The sequence below is a fragment of the Cupressus sempervirens genome, chromosome 5 (assembly GCF_028749045.1).
Source record: "Cupressus sempervirens isolate cs-2001-9-10 chromosome 5, ASM2874904v1, whole genome shotgun sequence".
NCBI lineage: Eukaryota > Viridiplantae > Streptophyta > Pinopsida > Cupressales > Cupressaceae > Cupressus > Cupressus sempervirens.
In genome coordinates, this window is record NC_143122.1 from 864675222 (window position 1) to 864681221 (window position 6000).

Below are 6000 nucleotides of genomic sequence, written 5' to 3' on the forward strand. Positions count from 1 at the left end.
CAAGCTGATCCTAAAGAGTATCATTATGCAGCATTGAAAAGGATATTCAAATGTTTGAAGGGTACACCTGATTATGGATTATGGTATGATAGATCAAGTGATTTCACTTGGTGTGCTTATACTGATGGGGATTGGGTAGATAGTATGGATGACAAAAAAACACTAGTGGTGGAGCATTTTTCTTAGGAGGAAGATTAGTTTCTTGGCTAAGCAAGAAACACGATTGTGTTTTATAGAGTACAACTAAATTAAAGTATGTAGCAGCAACAAATAATTGTAATCAAATCATGTTGATGAATCAAATGTTGAAGGACATTGGGATATAGTTTTTAGATCTTGTTATCATACATTGTGATAACACAAGTACAATGAGTATGTCTAAGAATCTTGTAGTGCATTCTAAGACTAAGCATATATCTATTAAGTATCATGTTTTGTGAGAGAAAGTTGTGGAGAAAGAAATCAAATTATAGTATGTCGGTACTAAAGATTAGAATATAGATATCTTTATGAAGCCTTTTCCTAAAGATACATTTGAGCACTTGAGAGGTATGCTTGGGGTTATGACCCTACCTACATTAGAGTAGATGATGCAGAGATTGCATCAATCTAATGGTACAAAACACTATTATTTGATGATATTGAATGTTGATGCTTCTTGTATGAGGGAGTATCTGAGATGAACAGAGTCATCTAGGACTCTTGGTAGCTAGTTTTGAATAGTGTCTTTGGATACTTGAGATGATTGAAGACTTAATGTAGATGATTGACATAATGAGGCCTTTTTCATTAATGTTAATGGGGGATAGAAGTGTGCATGAAAAACATCTCCTAAGTATGAATCATGGAGAGAAAAAAAAACATCTCCTTAGTATTTTGAAAGGAGAGATTTCATAGAGGAGCACCATGTATGGGGGAGAAGATCCTCTATTGGGTGAGAGATTGAGATCTCCTATGTATAAGAGAAAGTATTGTTGATGTCAATGAAAAGTAACATTGAATGGGAGAGAAGGTAAGAATTGTTTAGTGTGTGAACAACTAATGCCAATCCTAAAAGTTGTAGAATAGAGCAATATTCAAAAGGATTTTAGATTTCATTAATGTAGAGGATTTAAAAGAATAGAATAACAATAGTTGCAACAAAGTATTATTTTTGGTATTCTTAGAACTTAGATTTTTTTCATCTATGTTACCATCAATGCCAAAGGGGGAGATTGTTAGCATGAATGTTAATGGTATTCCTTTGGTGGAGTATCCTAAGCATTGCTAGAACATGTGGAGTTTGGTAGCATGATTGATATGTTGAATTCATGAATTTTTTTTCATTGATGACAACATAGTATGGTTCCTAAGAAGATTGGTAGTGTAGCAGACATGGATTTAGGTCATATGAATAGAGGTTTGATGTTTAGGTGTGTAAGAATTTGGTATAGCTCTAATACCATGTAAGAATTTTCCTTAGGGAAAAATGATGCCAAGATCAAGAACCTCAATAGATAGCACAAGAGAGACTAATGATGATCAAATGAGAATGGATACCAGATGATTGGATGAATACATTATAGAAGTGCCTTGTATATAAAGACAACTAATATGACTAGGAGTGAGCAAAGAGATAAACATGACAACTAAGCACATGTCCACCAAGAGTGGATTATCTTCCATTGAGCACAAGAGTTTGTGTAGTCATGAGAGGATAAGTTTACATAGGTGTATCTCATAAAGAGATGTTGTAGACACCATGTTCTCTAATAATTTGCTAACTCCTATGATATCGACAAGACAACTCATATGTTTGTGCATATTCCTAATTAAAGTTTAATAATAATTGATTATTTACACTAACACCCCCTTAAGTGAAACTTAGGGGAATTCCCTTAAGCACACAAAGCTAAATGCAAGATGCAATGTGGGTCCTAGCTACTATGCCATGTTAGGTACACATGTACAAATGCAATGCTCTACATACAATGCGATGCAATGCAATTCAATACAATCTCTTTGAAAATGGAGAAAGAGGGAAAATCTCATGGGAAAAACCTCCTCCAAAAAGAGAGATAAGTACAAGAAAGAAGAGAAGATTCATGTAACCCCCCTGGTAAAAAATCCTGCACCCCCAAGAGATCTTGCAAATGAAGATACTTGACCTCAGTGAAGTGCTTGGTGAAGATATCTACAATTTGTTGTTCTATAGGACAATACTAACAATACAATGACCTACTCATGAATCAACTCTCTAATGTAGTTCATATGAACCTTAATGTGTTTTGAGATTTTAGTGACATTGTAATTATCACAATGTATGTTTTTGGGTCTAGGTATGTCAAAACCAAACTCCTTCAAAATATGCTATAACCAAATAGCCTCTGTAGTTGTAGTGGCAGCTCCTTGATACTCAGGCTTAGTAGATGAAAGAGCAATAGTGTTTTTCATTCTACTCTACTAACAAATGGGGTCAAAACCAAGATGAAACATGTACCCTAAATTATTTCTGAAAGAATCAAGATCCCCTACATAGTCTGAGTCTGTATAACCCACTAATTGTAGTCTAGTACCAACTACATAGCATGTCCCATATGTATGTGTACCATAGATATAGTGTAAGATGCATTTGGCTACCTTAGAGTGAAGTTCATGTGGCTCTTGCATGAAGTGAGAAACCATGCCAACTACAAATGATATGTAAAGGCATGTATGTTTCAAGTAGATGAGACTTCCAACCAACTATCTATACAAAGTAGCATCAACAAGTGGAGTGGAACACTTTGCTTATAACTTAACACCTCAAATAAATGGAGAAGATGTAGGCTTGTAGTCACTCATGTGAAATCGAGAAAGTAGATCAAAAGTATACTTGGGTTGAGATAATGTGATCCCTGATAAAGATTGTTGTATCTCAATACCAAGGAAATAATGAAGTAGATCCAAGTTTGTCATGGAAAATATATCCTACAAAGTAGACTTGACACTATCAATGATGGATGTTGTACTCCCTATAATGATTAAGTCATCAACATAAAGCATAAGTAGCAAGTGAGAATCATCCCGGTGAAGAATATAGACATTCAAATTTGAATGACATATGGTGAACCCAAATAAGAGAAGGAAAGAATCCATCTTGGCATACCAAGCCCTTGGAGCTTGTTTTAGTCCATAGATAGAATTTTTCAACTTGCAAATCAAAGTAGAATCCTAAATGAAACCTTGTGGCTGCTCCATATAAATCTCCTCATAAAGATCATCATTGAAGAATGCACTCTTCACATCCATATGATGAACAACCCATCTTTGAGCTGCAACTATAGCTAGTGTCAAACAAATGGAGTTTATTTTTGTAACTAGGGAAAAGGTCTCTATGTAGTCAATACTAGGCAACTGTGAGAAACCTATTGCAACAAGTCTTGCCTTATACTTATCAATACTTCCATCCACTACAAATTTGGTTTGATAGATCCACTTACATCGAACCATTCTATTCCCTTAGGAAGAGAGACTAAGTCCCATGTGTTGTTTCTCATAAGAGAATTGTATTCTTCCTCCATTGCTTTATCCCATTCTAGAATTCTTAAAGCTTCTTTCAATGATTGAGGATCAAAAGCAACTGAAATATAAGCATGAGGGAGTGAGTTAGGTTGTGATCTTGTCCTAGTATCTAAAGGATTCCCTACTAATGGTCCTACCACATCCAATGTCTATTGAGCCCATTTTGGTCTAGTGGAAGAAGATGTAGAATTAGAAGGGATTTTCTCAACCTCATATGTTTGTTGCCTATGTTTGGGTCATGGACAGATATCTTCCAAGTCACTGTCATCACTATCACTCTCTTCAATGATGGAGGAAGAAGGAGGAGTTGAAGAATTAAAGCTTGGATAACTTTCTTCAAAGTGTACACTCCTCTCATAGAAAGTTTCATGTGTCTCTGGATCCATCAATTTGTATGCTTTATGAGAATCCACATAACCAACAAAGATGTAAGGTTTACTTTGAAGTTCCAATGCCTTACATTTATGTGGAGGTATACATACCCATGTTGGACAAACAAAGACTCTAAAATGCTTTATAGTAGGTTTCCTTCCATTTGAAGCTTCAAAATGAGTTAAACCATCCAAAGCTTTATGAGGACTCCTATTCTAGATGTAGTTTGCACAATTCATTGCTTCAGCACAAAAAACTTGATCAAGTGACTTATGTAGTAGCATGCAAGTGGTCATCTCCTTGAGGGTTTTTTTCTTCCTTTTTGCAACACCATTTTGGTGTCAAATGTATGGTACTAAATGTTGAAATTCAATTCCCTCTTGAGTACAAAAATCTATAAGTCTTGAGTTCACATACTCCCTTTTGTTATCTGTTCGAAGAACCTTGATGGCTTTCTCTAATTAATTTTCTACTTGAGCCTTGAAGGTGAGAAATCATTCAAACACTTCACTCTTATGAGCCATGAAGAATACCCCAGTATAGTGATAATAGTCATCAGTGAAGGTGAGTGCACAGCAAGACTTTCCAAATGATGGCATTGGAAATGGGCCTGCCACATCACTATGAACTAGGTTAAGAACACTTTGTGCTCTCAGAGACTTCCCCTTGTCAAACATTTTTTCTGGATGCTTCCCAAGTGTGCAACCTAAACAAAAACCATCTGAGAATTGGACTTAAGGTAGACCATGAACCATGTTCTTGCTGCTAAGTTGTTGAAGATACTTGTAGTTGAGATGTCCAAACCTCTCATGCCACAGTTTTCTTTTTGTATTCAAATGAATTAACAAGGCTCGTGCATTAGATTTAGGCACAAAGGAAGAGAAAGGTAAAGACTTGAATCATGTTTAACTTCACCTATTGCAACCATAGAATCATCTTTGATGCTTTTCACAACAACTAAATCTAGAAGAAATTCAACCTTTCTTCCACCTCTATAGTGAGTGATATGGTAGACTAAAAGAAGTTTGGAGATAAGATTAGGAACATAGAGAACATCCTTGAACACTCCACTTTCCATCTCAACTTCACCTTTTCCTTCAACTTCTACTTTAGTATCATCCCCTAAAAAGATGTAAGGTACCTCTAAAGGTGTCATTGAAGAAAAATCTCTCTTTGAAGCCCCCATGCGATGTGTGGCACCTGAGTCAATAATCCATTCCCCCTCACTAACAGTGTTTGTGAGTAAAGCTTGCCCTTTTCTCTTATAATATGAAGATGAAGACTCCTTTTCCTGATAAGCAATAGGTAATGGAACATTGTGCTTCTTCATGATGTTTTTCAACTCATCAATCTACTTGTGATAACACTCATGTTCGTCATCACTAATTCTTTTACAATAGGCACACTTCTTCTTTTCTTGATTATTGTCCCCTTTTTTGTTGGTATTAGGAGAAGACTTGCCTTATTGTTGATTTGATTTAGATGGTGACTTTTTTGTGTCCCCTTATTTTTTATCTTTCTTCTTGTTCTATTTATCCTTGCCTTTGTTTGAACTTTCACCAGTTGGATTTTTAGAGCTCTCATTGTTAGCCACCAATGCCTTAGACTTTTAAGATTTGAGAATCCCCGTTGTTATCAACTTAGTTTGTCCATTTTCTAACAACTGAGCATATTCATCAAAAGTGAGTTTCTGATAAGAAGCCACTAAGGTTGCCTTTGAGGTGTTGAAAGTAGAGACAAATATTGAGTAGTCTGATGGTAGCTTATTATAAATTAGATAAATCAACCTATCATACCATGTAAGAATTTGCCTAAGGCAATAATTCAACACCAAGATCAAGAAGCTCAGTAGATAGCATAAGAGAGACACATGATGATCAAATGAGAATGGATATAAGATGATTGGATATGAGATGAATACACACTAGAAGTGCCTTGTATATAAAGGCAACTAGAATGACTAGAAGTCACACAAGAGATAAGGATTAAAACTCAGCACATGTCTACCAAAGGTGGATTATCCTCCATTGAGCATAGGAGTTTGTGCAATGATGAGAGGATGATTTTACATAGGTGTATCTCATG